General features: G+C 40.1%; 1 long non-coding RNA gene across 5 annotated transcripts; it reads right to left on the bottom strand.

Annotated features, from left to right (window-relative positions):
- Positions 1-2,015: 2,015 nt before the first annotated feature.
- On the bottom strand, positions 2,016-13,835 carry LOC127335476 (uncharacterized). 5 transcript variants are annotated; one of them, XR_007872815.2, is made up of 11 exons: positions 13,190-13,835; positions 12,250-12,708; positions 10,968-11,064; positions 8,320-8,399; positions 8,137-8,218; positions 7,190-7,262; positions 6,791-7,057; positions 6,505-6,684; positions 4,787-4,956; positions 3,573-3,739; positions 2,016-2,405 (listed from the first exon to the last, which is right to left on the bottom strand). It is a non-coding gene; the product is annotated as an uncharacterized lncRNA (long non-coding RNA). The 5 variants fall into 5 exon arrangements; XR_007872814.2 differs by lacking the exon at positions 7,190-7,262 and having other exon boundaries at positions 13,190-13,834; XR_007872817.2 differs by lacking the exon at positions 7,190-7,262 and having other exon boundaries at positions 8,320-8,395; positions 13,190-13,834.
- Positions 13,836-17,723: the final 3,888 nt, after the last annotated feature.

Here is a 17,723-nt window from a genome sequence, read left to right as displayed (position 1 = left end):
TAAACTTGGCGCCAGATTTTCGTTTTGGTCTGGTTGCCACTACTTTTTTTTCCTTTTCTAAGGGGGTATGAGTTCTGAGACATGGAGGAAGAGATGATTGGAAAGGAGGGACGGCCAAGATGGAGGATGCCACGGATTGCTGACATGGCTGGTGAAACAAAGTCACGGCCCCTAAAAGGAGGCATGATTATTGATTGATCGATTGCTCCGCTGCATGCGTCAAATGGGTCTCTCTACTAAATGCTTCCACTAATCTGGTTGTTTCCCTTCCTATTAATACTACCTAGCTAGCTGCATCCGGGATTCAATCGATCCATATTTCTATGGACCGAGATCAGACGTCAACCATCGTGTGAGAATTTTTTTTGCTTCAAGGGTGAACTGAACTTTGGCAACAGCATTAAAAAAAATAAGGAGGGATCATAGACTTTCCTTTCCACCGTAATAACAAATAATCTGTTTCCTACATTTACGTGATCAATTAATATCCTTTCCTTCCAAGATGTACTATACAAATATTATACAATTATTATATATGCGGTATGGAATCCTATATGCTTTGTTTATATATGATGAGTATACATATCTTCCTTCTCAACTGCATGTGATTTTCATTCTAAATGAGATAAAACTTAATTTCCGATAGACAGCTTCAATCAAAGTATATTTGTTTCCGATAATAACCTCAATTTCACGGTGAATTGAACTTGGCAACAACTTCAATCAAAGTACTCCAATAAACTAGAGGGAATGCTTGGTTTTAACTTTTAACCATCAGTATGGAATACGATTGTGCCCCGCTGGCAACGCGCTACATGCCAAAAAAATAAGATGGGTCATAGACTTTCCTTTCCACCTCAATAACAAATAATTTGTTTCCTAAACTTAGGTGATTAATATATTTTCCTTCCAAGATGCAATAAACAAGCAATATGCAGTTATGACTAGAATATGTACGGAATCCAATATGCTTCCATTGTATCTGATGTGTATACATATATTCCTACTCAACTGCATGTGCTCTTCATAAAAAATGAGATAAAACTTAGTTTCCAATAAGATATATATGTACACAGGTTGATCTTAACTTCTTGTCATGTGTTGTTAAAAACAAGACATGAAACAGAACAAGAAAAGCAACAAGATCGAATTATAGCCAGCTTCACTCACTTCACCAAACATATATAGTGTACTAGAGACCAAGGCAGATACATCTTCTCGGAATTTACTGCTGCTAGGTTATTTTTTGATAGCACTACAACAATATGTATATGTTCTGCCCTAGTACACCTTCCAAGATTGAATTTCATCTTCTTCCCTTTCAATCCGTGGGCACATGTTAGAATGATTTTTCCTAAATAACGCTAGTAAATCAGAGCATCCAACTCTGCCAAGGTATAAATTGTAGGATATAAATTCGGCCAGTGAATCACTCGTGATTGTTTCAGCATTTTTACGAGCATCTTTTTTTCATATAGACTTGAGCAACACTTCACAGGGATGTTTTCTTTATGAAAGAAAAAACAAATTCATATACGAGCTCAACTGATAGCAAGATGGGTATGAATGAGATTGGGGATTGAGCACGCAAGATCCTGTGGGGTATTGGTATATACAAGCCTATCTAACTAGTGATTTGCAGGTCCTAATACACCAACAGCGTGACTTGAAGCAAAAGCAGATAGATTAGCCTGCTGAGTTGCTTGCTACTAGTAGATCGGTCATGGTAACTTAACTCCTTTCCTCAAGCATTGTAAGATCTATATCGGCTGCTCCTACAAAATGGAGTCTACCCATCAGATTACTTCAACTTGAATATGAGCAACTCCAAGACAGTTTGTCCCCAGCTACATCCAATACTTTTTTGGGGGAGCTACATCCAATACTTTGCAAATACTCCGTATTAAGCAAGACAAACTCCAATTTCTTAAGCGAAGATTCGTCAATCCTCACAACATACACTTTGCAACAACAAACTATACAAGAAGTAAAAGAGACCCTCCACCCAAGCCAAAGATTTCAAACGCCATTTGCCTTTTTTTTTGGACTCGTTTAGTTCACAACATAACATTAACTCTGCCCAAAAATTAAACCTGGTCGATGGCTCAGGAATCCCCATGAAAATATTGTAGGCCATCACACAGGTTGCCGCGAGAGAAACTCAATACAATCGCAAAGATGAACAATCATTAAAATGCACTAAAGCTGCTACAACGCTTATTATATATACCGTGTGGTATGCATCAACAAACATCTTTTTTAAAGCTTGTCCAGTTACTATTACTTCTGCAATGCATTTCTTGTCAAGGGGAAGTGGGCACTACTTGAAATTGCTTAGCCCACACCAAGCTTCATAGCAGCCAGCACAGATTATCGCAATCAACAAAGGTGCATAGTAGATTGAGCTGCAAGTGAAATAACACAAGGGGATGTTAATACGAGATGTACTAATAAATTTATGTAGGACAAACTTGGAGACTCAAAACAAATATGACACACTCATGAACAATCCCTTGCTTCTGTCCACCACTAACAGCCTAAAATTCTACTGCAAGTGTTTCAAAATATAAGACGTTTTGGTAACCTACAATAATATCTTATATTTTGGAGCGGACGGAGTAGCATAGTAGTACGATTTAAAATTTGAAACCGCTAAGCTAGTAGCCTGGAGCAACGAAAAATGACACGAGGGAGTTTTAAAACACAGATGCATTCTTCTGGCAAATCAAATAATGGTATAAAATACAAAGATGGCTATAAACAAACAAATAATTTGCTACCTACATATATTTCACTTGCTTCTGATATCGTGACCACTGACCACCACTAATAGCCTAAAATTCTTCTACCTATGTTTCAAAATATAAGATGTTTTGGTAGCCTGCCATAAAATCTTATATTTCTGGAACGTAGGTAGTAGCATAGTTGTAGGATTTAACGTAGAACTAATAAAATGAAAAGTTGTACAAGAAAGACAAAACAGAAACCGATAAGATAAAATGTATTATAGGAGTACAACTGATATTTTAATCTATTGTTATTATGGTATTTTATAGGTATCAATGAGATAACTGTCAAAATCCTTTATAATCACTGAATGATTCACCGACACAATATTTTTCAAGTACCTAAATGAACTCACCAAGCATTCAATTGTTCGAAGTGCAAGCATGATCCCACCAGCAAATTTATACCTAAAACTAGATTGAAGATTGAATCTGCATGCAAATGCGGTACAATAGAAATGGTAGCGGCAGCTTCAACACGTTCAGGTATCTTTGCCAAATCTTCAAAGAAACTAGCTTTACCATAAGCAAGGAGTCAAGTATGCAACTCTACAACAATGGTAGCGACGCTTTAACACGTTCAGATATCTTTCGTGCTTTACGGACAGTTGTACTTGTGGTTGAAGTGCTCTATACATACCCAAGAACCAGTCCAGCTTATGAAACATAGTACTGATAACATAGTTTGCAGAAGGCAATTTAGCACAATAAAATAAGCTACCAATTGCAGGTCCACCTCCACCCATCAACAAAAGAGAAGCGGACGGGGCGGGAGAATGTACTCACCAGTGCACATCAGCATGGGGGTCAACTAGCAGCAGCAGTCGGGATCTTTCTCGCGGTGGCAGCGACGGCGCATCTGGAGGAACAACACCAGCATCTTATCCTTCATACAAGGAAAATACATCAATTAGCAGCCAGGCACGGAACGATCCCAGGGGCACACCATTGACCTGCAAAACACACAAACATATGAGATTCAGGGGTTTAGAGTTGGTTCACATGGAAAAAATGTTGCTTTTCTGCTCATGCAAGAATGTTGGTTCACACACATAGTTCATGCAAGAATTTTGGTTCAAGGAGAGAAGCTATGGTGTCCTGATGGTGAACATGGTAATATGGGCAGAAAAGTGTGTGAACATTTGTTCTCTATGTCACAATAGCATGGAGTGAGCTAAGAAATAGACACTGTCACTGTTGTAGTTCCACGACAATCACTGCCAACAAAATATGGTTCTACTTTTTCAGTGGCCAATTAAATTAAAGACAACCATAATCTTTCAAATATAAGAGAGAGACATTTTGTACAACTTAACAGTCTACCCGCTCAAATAATAGATGGCTAAATGCTTGTCAAAAGAAATATCATGTAATACCAGACCTAGGCACTCTAACTAAAAGAAAGGGTCCACTCGAGTAAGAATGAAAATTCCAATCACGGATTAAAATTTGAAACCGCTAAGCTACCAGCTTGCGGCAACGTGAAAATGACACGAGTGAATGTTAGATAATACGAAAGGTTTAGAACTAGTAAATTTAGGAAGGAAAACTCAGAGGCTCAAAACAAACACACTCATGCATTTTACTGCAAATCAAATAACAGTATAAAATACAAAGATGACTATGGTATAAAATACAAAGATGACTATGCTACCTACATATATTTCACTTGCTTCTGATGCCGTGCCCACCACTAACAGCCTAAAAATCTTTAACATGTTCAGGTATGGTAGTGACTATTTAACATGTTCAGGTATCTTTACCAGGTCTTCAGAGAAACTAGATGTACCATAAACAAGGAGGCAAGTATGCAACTAATAAAATGAATTAAAATCATTTCACGCTCTATGAACAGCTGTCCTTGTGGTTGAAGTGTTTGATACATGCCAAAGAACCATATTCAGGTTTCAAATATGAAACATAATACCGGTCACATATTTTGTAGAAGGCAATTTAGCACAGCAAAAGAGAAACGTACAGGGCCAGGAGAATGTACTCACCGGCATACAGCAGCGTGTGGAGTAACCTAGCAGCAGTATGTCGTCATCTTTCTTGCGGTGGCAGCGACTACGCATCTGGAGGAACAACATCAGCACCGCGTCCTTGGAATACAAGGAAAATACACCAATTAGCAGCCAGGCACGGAACGATTCCAGGGCGCATCATTGACCTGCAAAACACACAAAAAGATGAGATTCAGAGGTTAAAAGTTGGTTCACATAAAAAATGTTGCATTTCTGCTCATGCAAAAATGTTGGTTTCCAGACAGAGTTCATGCAAGAATGTTGGTTCCCAGACAGAGTTCATGCAAGAATGTTGGTTCCCAGACAGAGTTCATGCAAGAATGTTGGTTCAGGGAGAAAGGCTATGGTGGCCTGATGGTGAACATGGTAATATGAGCAGAAAAAGCATGTGAACATTTGTTCTATGTATGTCACAATAGTATGGAGTGACCTAACAAATGGACATTGTCACTGTTGTATTTCTAGGCCAGACAATTACTGCCATCAAAATATGGTTATGCTTTTTCAGTGGCCAATCAAATTAAAGACAACTGTAATCTTTCAAATATAAGAGAGACATTCATACAACTTAACAGTCTGCCCGCTCAAATAATAGATGGCTACATTCTGGTCGAAAGAAAGATCATGCCATAGCCGACTTAGCCATTCTAACTAAAATAGAGGGTCCACTCTAGTAAGAATGAAAATATGAAACAAGTAGGCTAAAATTTGAAACCACTAAGCTAGTAGCCTGGAGCAACGTAATATGACAGAGAGGGAATGTTATATATTACGAGAGGTTTAGAACTAGCAAATTTATGTAGGAAAACTCAGAGGCTCAAAACAAATATAACACACATATGCATTCTACTGGCAAATCAAATAATAGTATAAAATACAAAGATGGCTATAAACAAACATATAATTTGCTACATATAGACATTTCACTTGCTTCTGAAATCGTGACCACCACTAACAGCCTAAAATTCTTTTACCTATGTTTCAAAATATAAGATGTTTTGGTAGCCTGCCATAACATCTTATAATTTGGAAACGGAGGCAATAGAATAGTTGTAGGATTTAACGGTATAACTAATAATACTTGCTCTCATCAAAACTGGCTACCTACAACCATATTGTATTACATACATACACATGAACCTCTGGGCGAGTAGTGCTCTTCTTTTCCACAGGGTTCACTGCCAAATCTACCAAAATGAAACTATAACATAACCATCTCAGATTTAAACTTAAATACCAATTGTAGTTGGTGAGATAAAAATATAAAGCATCTATCTGCATGAAGTCCATCAAAATGCCTCAAAATTCGTTGGTTCTTAGAAAATCATTTGTGTCCAGTAGCCTGCGAGGAGAGGCTTGGGAGTCCACCAAATGGTAGTTTTGCTTTGCAAAATTAGTCTCTACCTCGGCGCCCTATTGTCCAGATACAGATACATCGTAATTAACATTGCTTTACGATATCCAGATGAACTCATGAGACAAAATTCGCTTTGTTCACTTAATTAGCATGTGAAAGTAGAACCATGTCGCGTAGATACCAACCATAACCAAAGTTCTAAACCTACCTCACTGGAAAACTGTAGTTCTGCAGTATCGCGTAATATTAACATGTACTCCACCTAACTACAAAAATAAACACTCAGAATAGTCTACCAGAGTGCTCAAAACCATTAATATTGATAACTCAAAATTACCTTTGATCAAGACTTTAGTGTCATCGCCTCTAGTATTCCAGCGGAGGTACCTAAATTGCGCGTATACGAGGAAAGCACGAAGTGGATACTTGGGTAGGCCACCAGATTGGTTTGGAGGTCATTGACATCAACACTCGGAACACCAACAAGCCCCAGAGGAGAAGCCAATGATGATATGACCTACACATTAGTTTTAACCTAGTTAATGAGAGTGAAAGAAAATATTACACAATACTACAGCATTCCCCATACATAAAACATGCACTAGAAAGAAATAGGCTTATACCTGAGACATAAGCATGTTCAGGTTGGTGTAGGTTGGGCGCTCAATATCAAGGGACTAGAGGCAGATGGCATAGATAGCCTCGTTGTTAAGAACAACCACATAAATGTGTTCAATGAGAGAGTGAGGACACACAAGTGAACTCAAGCTTGTAATTTATTCCACAGTCAACAAAGAGCTGCTCAAGGAGAAGAGAACCAAGGCCATAGCAAGTTCCACCTCCAACAGCGTTGAAGACAAGGAAGCCCTGGAGACCAATAGTGTAGTTTTCTGCAAGGTTCATGAAGTAGTCAAGGAAAAAATCAACAATCTCTTTGGCCAACTGTGATAATGGAGGCAATTGTTAGACAAATTATCAGCAACATAACAATTACTGTCATCATTGCACACAAGACACATCACCTAATGTAGCTGGAAAGAAATGCACCATGACATATCACAAAACATACATTGAATATCCAAGCATAAGCTACACCTACATTAACAAGGAGGGTGTAAAATACCATGTCATTCCAAAAACATAGCAAAATAAGGTGTCAAATTGACAAATAACCTGACATATATACTATCTACTAAGGTAAGTATGTAAAAGCCAAATACTAGTAAGGGTAGTATTGCTAGATAAAGCAATGATTATTAGACACGGACAAGTGTTATCTTGATGCCTTGACAGAAAACAACTTAAATTTGGAGAGCCACGGGAACTTCTTTAAATATAAGAAAGCACTCTTAAGCCTATACCAAGGAAAATAAGAAAGCACTCCATAAATTTGCCCCGTACTCCTAAATAAACCACCACGACTAAAAAGGAAGACTAGTAACAACTAGACAATGCATCTGATGGAAATCTAAGCAAAAACAGAAGCTAAAACTGAGTTAAGCTAGATATATAGGAGGTTAACAATGATTTTTTTGATAAATACATAATACTTGTTATCAATGAATTGCAATAACCAGTCTATATAACACATGATATTAACAAGCAAGTAAAAGTTGATTTTCCACCCTACCTGTATATTTGATGTAGACACATGTATATTGGCACATATATAGACTAAATAAACAAGTCAAATCAAGACACGTCAACACTACAAAAACACAAAATGCACAAACAAAACCTGGGGCATTCAAAGCCAAATTTATAATATGCATCTAATTAGTTCACACTACCAAATACATCACCGTTATGGGGCTCACCATAACCAAGGGACAACTTCATAAGTTGTGTCAGTACTATTGCACTTGGTAACATAGCTTAACACAAATAAATCAGGGGGGACTCTACTGCATATGATGGTATAGAGCTTAATATACAAAGAGAAAAGGAAGATTTGATGGTGGGAATCAACCTTGCCGGCCATCAGTGAGCTTCACATGGACATCCATGTAGACAAACTTGGCCATGTCAAGTGCAGTATCCCTGCGCCCCAGCTGAACAAAAAAAAAAAAGAACAACAACAACACAAGCTTGCATCAATCAGACACATCACACAAATGAATCAGCCAAACATCCCAGGAAAAGCCAGGCTTACCATCTCAATCCCGGCAACTCAACCAAATCCTTCATCTACCAGATCTCGTATCAAAAATGTGATTCCAGGGAAAATCCTGACTGGTTATTGCAATTCATTGTTAACATCAGGTGTTATACGCCGTCTCTCAAAAATGATATAGTCAGAATCAAACTTAAGAAGTTAGCAAGCATAGAACATAAAAGGCACAGAATAAAGAATAAGAGTGCACAAAAGAGTTACATCATGGAATGGAATCACTAGTAATGACACATGCCAATCATATTCTCTGCAAATTTTAAGATTGTTCGCAGAAAAGTTTAAACACCTTCACATTACAGAAAATGACATGAAGTCGGTTGAAAGAAAAATTAAGATCACTCTCTTTATCTCATTCAAAGATGGATCAGAGAAACAAAAGCTGCATTTTTGCTCATGCAAGATTGTTTGTTCACAGGTAGAGTTCATGCAAGAATGCTGGTTTACAGATAGGGGCTCCGGTGGCTGATGGTGAACATGGTAATATGACCAAAAAAGTCTGAACATTTTTTATCCAACGACACAATAGCGTCATCACTTTTCTTTTTAAACATCAGACAATCATTGTAATTACAATATTTAATGTTCTACTTCTGAGCGGCAAATCTAATTAAAGACAAATGTAATCTTTTTTTCGAGGAAACGCAAAGGAATCTTTCTCTTTCATTTCGTTGAAGAGGTAGGGTTTGCTACATGTCTATTAGGTTGTTGGCAAATCATCTCTCGGGTTATCTTCAGACAGTAAGAGGTAGACATTGTACAACTTAATAGCCTACCCACTCAAATAATAGATAGCTACATGCTTGTAAAAAGAAGATCATGCCATACCAGACCTAGGCATTCTAACTAAAAATAAGGGCCCACTCTAGTAACAAATTAAAATTCGAAACATGGAGGTTAAAATTTCAAAAAAAAGCTAAGCTAGCAGCCTAGTGTAACGTGAAATGACTTGAGGGATTGTTAGATATTACGAAAGGTTTAGAACTAGGAAATTTATGTACAAAAACTCAAAGGTTCAAAACAAAATATAACACACTCATTCATTCTATTACGGAAAAGCTTCCACTTCATCAAGATTCTAGAATAATCTTTCAGAGCATATACAAGCTAAAGCTGCTGCATGGAGCTAGTTTTACCTCAAAGATGGTGAGTTCGGACCTACAGGCTAACACCCAGCACCATGCAACAATAGTACCATGTCATGCTTCAGCTGGAGCTTGGTGTATTCGTGAACTTGGTTATAACAGTGTGTTTTTGGCGTCTTATGTCCGCAAAAGCAGAATTAGATTCCTTCTATTGAAGTTGCAAAAAACCATTCCCTCTTTTTATTTGCAATTTGAGGTAAAGTGCTTCTTGATGCAAGACTGGAGAATCATACTACCAATAAAAGAAGGGCACAACCAATATATTTTCATAGGTAAATACAATCCAATTTACTATGTTGACAACATCTGCTCCCAAGTTAGTTGCTCAATTAGTAATAAAATATAGCAGGTTAATACTCTATTTTGAATCTTGACAAATATCTGAATGTGTAATAAGGAACATGAACCATAGTGTGCCCATTAACAATTCAAAGATTGGTCTGTAATACTTGATTTATTATACACACAATTTGACATGGCTAGGTAGCAATCCTTGAAAGAATGCACCAACAAATATTCAGTCAAATAATTATTTATTATGTTTAAATAAATGGTTCCCATGAGTGAGTTAGTGGCACAACATAATTCGAACTCCGCAAATCACTCTTAAACCTATAGGCCTATACAGGAAAAAAAAAACTGAAGCAGCTACTGAACAAAAAGGCAGCTAACAACCTAATTCCAGAACAACATTAGGAAAGTAGGAACCATGGTGAACAATAGATAGGTTTCACCTTAACTGAGACCCGATTAATAGGTTGTTCCTGAACACCTGATCATTAAAATAGCTCAAAATGGTATATCCCTGTCGTAAGCTTATGAATTGGAACCAATTATGCATTCAACAATTGATCATTGGATATGTGACATGCTAAAAAATTCTCAAACACACCCCAAAATATGTTACGGAGTACATGTATTATAAGAAATTGAAAACGATACAAAGTACAATCAGCACAGCGGAAACAACTAAAACTAAAGCCAATTCTAACAAAAGTTAGAAGAAAACTAGTAGATGGACTAGGAAAGCAAAGAAAAGCAAGAAGCAAAAACAACAACGAGGCTTGCCCGTATTAGTACTTTTCATGCCTATATAATGCTTTAGCAATTCCAATGTTGCCAGCAATTCGCTACATGATACAAAACCACTAAATACTAGTATATTTACTTTGAGAGGATTTACATCATGCATGTATACTAGGAACGAGCTGAAATCATGACTTGATAACCTCTTCTACTGCTAGCATACACGTACCTCTGCAGAATTTCTAACACCTCTAGCTAGAAAACTAAAACGTCTCAATGACACATAGAAGCATTGCCAGACAATACAACATACACTGCCAATACACACGATCAAGAAGAAGAAGAATTTCAGAATTCAAGATGAGTAATTCAATGCACAATTCCATTTTTTATGTCTACATAAGACCATCAAGATGTCAACAATTTTGACAGCAAGTTCGTTAGAAGTATCGGAATCACCTGCAAGGGTGCGACATTCATCAGGTTCACACACTAAGCCCTCTTCCAATTTGGTGAGGCGCCTTCCTCTGAGACACTCCACCGTCCACTCCAATGGCTGCCCAAGATAGAATGCAAGAGAATCAATAAAAAAATGTCAGGTTTAAAAATTTCTAGTGCTTTTCATAGACAGTTCAGAGTTCGGTCTACTAAATAATATAGCTGAAAACATTTTTTCTAACCCAACAGACAATGCCGCAATACATAGATACAGACCAAGCACATCTGGACCAACAACAAACATAATTTCAGTCTAACCATTTATTAGGAAAAACTATCATTACAAGAGCATACCCCAAATAAGGAGAACAATGTTTCATGATTTATAGCAGAATTAACTAGCTAGTATGTCTTCAAGAGTTTCAGGTAGTATTTGCTCATTTGGATATTAGAATTGCTGCATGCATCAGTACGCAGAATGACTATAATTGTAATTCTGCTCACAAGAAACAAAACAAAATAAATAATGATCTGGGTGTACAGCTACATGTAAAGATGACATACTTTGTTCTTTCTTTCTCAAAATCGTTCTCTTCCTGCTAAATTACTTAACTAAAGGATTATATATCTTTACTTGGCTTGACTGCCTACATGACACAAGGAAAAAACTACAACTAGAAAAATCGAATCTAAGACCATATTCACCTCACAAATGCACCATTAAATTCCTACATTCCTACACAAAACAATGATTGAGGTATACAAACAACAGACTGAAAATGAGATGTGCCTTTGGTGACACATGAATTTCAGAGAACTCCCTGTGACAGCATGAATGGAACAGAGAGTTGCTTGCTTGATTTGCAGTTTCAATTGGTAGAAGAAATATTCATACCACCTCCCTAGATACAGGTGACTGAATCAGGAGAACAAATAGGATTTGGAAGAAATTAGAAGGCTCCTATTTGTTTGGACTTTAGGTAAAAAAATCTGATTCCGTTAGCTGCTTGCTTATTTCCTCAAATATAACACCTCGTACGTCTGGTAAAAAGCAAGTTATGGACATGTTTTTGCTCCTGAGCTACTAGAGAAATGTCCATAATTGTACAACGTAGCCTAGCACTTGGTCAGTCAGCATATTTGTGGAAACTAGTAGTAGTACTACATAACTAAATGGAGATTACATATATGCGTCAGTTTGGCTGACACCACAACACAGCTTCTTTCCTCTCTCGATTAGCACACAAATCACATCCAGTTCCATTGACACAGCAAAGCAAAGCAGAGCCAGAATTGGTCTCACCTGCAAACAGACGATGGCCTCACATGGCGGGCAGCACATGGCGGGGAGTCGCGCCGGCAATGCCGACGGACAAGCCTTCTGTCCCGTCCTTAGAGGAGATGCGTGGAGGACGGTGGCATGAGCATCCCTCCATGGCTCACGGCGCCGCCGTCCCGCCCTGATGGCCGGCGTGCAGCGCCTCCCAAGTGCATCGGCAACGCGTGCGATGCGGTCTGGCGAGCTCGACGGAGCGCCGCGCCCGAACCAACCGATGCATGCGCGCACCGGTGAGAAAGCCAACTGCACCGCCACAGGTTCATGGCTGAAGGAGCTAGGCCTGGAGCCACATCTCAGGGGTCCGGCGGCGCCAACAAGAGGAGATACATCGCTGGTAGGGTTCGACGGGGAGCATCAGATCAACGGTTCCGCGGCATGGCATCGATGGAGGGCGACACATGAATTTCAGGCATCTCCCGGTGACTGCATACAAATTGTGGAACAGACCAACATCAGTAAGTTATTTGCCTGATTTTGATTTCCGATTTGGTACAAGAAATCCTCAAATCACCTTCCTATATACAAGTGATAGAATCAAGAGTACAGATTAGAAGGCTCCTATATATTTGTTTGGACACTTTCGGTACTAAAAGCTGATTCAGTCAGCTGTTGGCTGATGTACTCAATTATTACGCCTCATCCGTCTGGTAAGAAGCAAAGTTATGGACATGTTTTTGCTCCTGGATTATTGGAAAAATGTTTGATGATTGTATATTGTAGCCTACTACTTAAGAGATTTTAGTGTTGATCAATCAGCAATTTTGTGGAGGCTAGTACTAGTAGATAACCTAAAGGAGAAGACACCACAATACTAGCTTCTTTCCTCTCTGGATTAGGACACAGAGCACCTCCACTTGCATCGACACAGTAAGGAAAAGCAGAGCGGGGCGAGAAGTGTTCTCACCTGCGGACAAACGGTGGCTTCACATGGCCGGCCACGGGGAAGCCGCGCGCGCAGCAGTCCTTGCAGAGCGGGGAGCTGCGTCGGTGATGCCGACGGACGAGATCCCGTCCCCTCCTCAGAGGAGACGCGTGGAGGACGTCGGCATGAGCGGCCGTCCATGGCTCGCGTCGCCGCCGTCCCGTCCAGGTGGCCGGCGTGCAGCGCCCTCCCAACTGCATCGGCCACGAGCGCGACGCGGTCTGGCGAGCTCGACGGAGCGCGGCGCTCGAACCAACCGCGCACCGGCGAGAAAGGCAACCGCGCCGCCACGGTTTCTTCGCTGAAGGAGCTGGGCCTGGAGTCGCGTTGCATGGGTCTGGCGGCACCAACAAGACGGGGTACATCGCTGCTAGGGTTCGACGGGGAGCATCAGATCGATGGTTCCGCGGCATGGAATCGGTGGAGGACGAGGATGTGGTGCCGGGGCGGTGCTGAGCAACGCGAGGAGTCGCCGGAGCTGGCCGGGATCTGTCCGTCGTGGCGGAGGCGGCGGCAGAGGAGATCGGGAGAGGTGTGCGTGATGGGAGGAGAAAATGGCGTGAGGCGTTGAGTGTTTTCTTTCTTTCTTTGAACTGCTTGTGGAAATCTGCGGTAGGAGACATGGTGGAAGAACGTTTAATTTGTTTCCTAAATATCTGGAACCTACATATTTTTGTGATTACTTACTTTCCTAGTACAAAGTAGGCAGTTGATTCCTCGATTGCTTTTTCCCACAATTGATTGAGCAGAAAAACAATCTTCCGTGCAAATCATCTTACTAATTATAGACACGGTTTAAATTCTATTGATGCCTTACCAAATTTTCAATAGAATTGCGCTTTTCCTTATTAACTATCACACTTGATTGGGTAGAAAAACAAACTACCGAGTAAATCATCTTGATTTTAGGCACGATTTAAATTCTACTGATGCCTCACCATATTTTCTATAGGAATAATTAATTTTTTTTCTTGGTCTACGGGATTTGCCTCTCGACCTTCCAAATCTGAATATACTGGTCAACAAGCTCCAACAATCAGATTTTCATCTGCAGATACTCCCTCCATACACAAATGAGCGAATGTCTATGTTTCCCAAGACCAATTAAGCATTTTTTTACTCACTCCATACCGATTAATTTGTTCAATAAAATAATAAGACATATACCACATATTATCTTTGTTGAACAAGGCTGTAAAATATGGGGACACATAAAATCACGCAAAATAGAGTGTCGGTAATTCGTATAACTCATATACCACTTTTCAAATGGCACGTCCTTCACAAGTTGGACTACCCTCCATAAACTTTATATGCTTAGAGTGGAAAGCTCCCACTTTGAATCAGCTGAACAAATTTTTATAACTTGGCTAGTTGTAAGTCAATATTGTTTATGTGCCCTATTATGTCACTAATCAAGAGAAAATACACATAAATCACCACTTCTTTTTTATCAAAGTATTGCCTTTATAGGAGCCACAATCATAGGAACACATGAAAGCATGCCAAAACCATCACAAACCCTAACCTATTGCATGTGGTCGTAACTAGGAACATTCAATACACAAGTTTTAAGCGGCACCTCCTTAACAAATTGGACCGCCTAGCAAAAAAAGTATGTACTTAGCGCGGGAAACTTCCACTTGAGAGCAAGTTAACTAGTTTTGTAACAAGTTAGTATATTTTTTAGATGGTATTGTTATTATCCCTTACTAAACCATAAAGAAATAGGAAAATCACATATATCACCAATTTGTATAAAAAAAATTGGTGTATTTTCGTCTCTGGGGCCACATTCAGTCAAGCAAAAACAGTCATAAAACCATATCTTTGACATGAATTGGTAACATGTATATATATAAGGTTGGTGGGAAAGTAGACAATCCAATACACAACTTACTAATAGGAAGTTTCTAGACATGGAGCTCAAAACTCGTACCTCGAAGCAAATGAACATTTTTATAATAAATTGGGTCTTTTGAGTTGGTTTTGCTACTATGCCCTATTATATCACTAATAAGGAGGAATTCACATACAATCACCGCTTCCTAAATAAGTTAGGTGTATTTTCATTCTTGTGTTGCTAAACATGTGAACACATTAAATCACACAAAAAAAACCTAGCTCTTTGGCATGGTGTCCATAATAATGCCATTGGTACAAATACTATGGTTTTACTCAACACCACATAAACTTGTGAGCTAAGCAAGGCATGTCACCATTGTGTGGGCCCTACATCTGTAGGATAACGTTGCATAGAAAACAAAAATTTTCCTACCGCGAACACGCAATCCAAGCCAAGATGCAATCTAGAAGACGGTAGCAACGAGGGGGTATCGAGTCTCACCCTTGAAGAGATTCCAAAGCCTACAAGATGAGGCTCTTGTTGCTGCGGTAGACGATCACTTGCCGCTTGCAAAAGCGCGTAGAAGATCTTGATCACGATCGGTTCCGGCGCCACGAACGGGCAGCACCTCCGTACTCGGTCACACGTTCGGTTGTTGATGAAGACGACGTCCACCTCCCCGTTCCAGCGGGCAGCGGAAGTAGTAGCTCCTCTTGAATCCGACAGCACGACGGCGTGGTGTCGGTGGCGGTGTAGAAGTCCGGCGGAGCTTCGCTAAGCAAACCGGACAATATGAAGTGGAGGAGCAAAGCTAGGGTTTGGGAGGGGGTGGCCGGCCACTCAAGGGGGGCGGCCAAGCTATGGTCTTGGGGTTGGCCGGCCCCCTCCCTTGGCCCCTCATTATATAGGTGGATCCCAAGTGTTGGTGTCCAAGTCTTCGAATAAGACCCGAAACCAAAACCTTCCATAGGAGGGGGCAAACCTAGCCCAACTAGGACTCCCACCCAAAGGTGGGATTCCCACCTCCCATGTGGGGGGGTGGCCGGCCCCCTATGGTGGAGTCCACTTGGGACTCCACCCCCACTAGGGCTGGCCGGCCATGGAGGTGGAGTCCCTTGTGGACTCCACCTTCCTTGGTGGTTTCTTCCGGACTTTTCTAGAACCTTCTAGAACCTTCCATAGAACCTTCCGCGACATTTTATTTCACATAAAATGACATCCTATATATGAATCTTATTATCAGGACCATTCGGAACTCCTCGTGATGTCCGGGATCTCATCCGGGACTCCGAACAAATATTCGAACTTCATTCCATAATTCAAGAACTACCATTTCAACATCCAACTTTAAGTGTGTCACCCTACGGTTCGAGAACTATGCGGACATGGTTGAGTACTCACTCCGACCAATAACCAATAGCGGGATCTGGAGATCCATAATGGCTCCCACATATTCAACGATGACTTTAGTGATCGAATGAACCATACACATATATTACCAATTCCCTTTGTCTCGCGATATTTTACTTGTCCGAGGTTTGATCTTCGGTATCACTCTATACCTTGTTCAACCTCGTCTCCTGACAAGTACTCTTTACTCGTACCGTGGTATGTGGTCTCTTATGAACTCATTCATATGCTTGCAAGACATTAGACGACATTCCACCGAGAGGGCCCAGAGTATATCTATCCGTCATCGGGATGGACAAATCCCATCGTTGATCCATATGCCTCAACTCATACTTTCCGGATACTTAATCCCACCTTTATAGCCACCCATTTACGCGGTGGTGTTTGGTGTAATCAAAGTACCTTTCCGGTATAAGTGATTTACATGATCTCATGGTCATAAGGACTAGGTAACTATGTATCGAAAGCTTATAGCAAATAACTTAATGACGAGATCTTATGCTACGCTTAATTGGGTGTGTCCATTACATCATTCACACAATGACATAACCTTGTTATTAATAACATCCAATGTTCATGATTATGAAACTAATCATCCATTAATCAACAAGCTAGTTTAAGAGGCATACTAGGGACTTCTTGTTTGTCTACATATCACACATGTACTAATGTTTCGGTTAATACAATTCTAGCATGATATATAAACATTTATCATAAACATAAAGATATAAATAATAACCACTTTATTATTGCCTCTAGGGCATATCTCCTTCGAGTCTCCCACTTGCACTAGAGTCAATAATCTAGATTACATTGTAATATACCTAACACCCATGGCATTCGGTGTTGGTCATGCTTTGCCCTAGGGAGAGCTTTAGTCAACGGATCTGCTACATTCGGATCGGTGTGTACTTTGCAAATCTTTACTTCTCCATCTTCGATGTACTCGCGAATCGAGTGGTAACGCAGCTTGATATGCTTCAGCCTCTTGTGTGACCTTGGCTCTTGTGCATTGGCGATGGCACCCATGTTATCACATTAAATGATTAATGGGTCCAATGCACTCGGAACCACACCGAGCTCTACAATGAACCTCTTCATCCATACCGCTTCGATGAAGCCTGAAGCCGCTATGTACTACGATTCTGTTGAAGACTTCGCCACCGTGCACCGCTTCGAGCTTGCCCGACTATCGCAGCACCATTCAATATAAACACGTACCCGCATTGTGACTTAGAGTCATCGGGATCAGTGTTCCAA

This window comes from Lolium perenne, chromosome 2 (assembly GCF_019359855.2).
Source record: "Lolium perenne isolate Kyuss_39 chromosome 2, Kyuss_2.0, whole genome shotgun sequence".
NCBI lineage: Eukaryota > Viridiplantae > Streptophyta > Magnoliopsida > Poales > Poaceae > Lolium > Lolium perenne.
The sequence above is the reverse complement of the archived record's forward strand: the minus strand, read 5'-3'. Positions and strand labels throughout refer to the sequence as shown.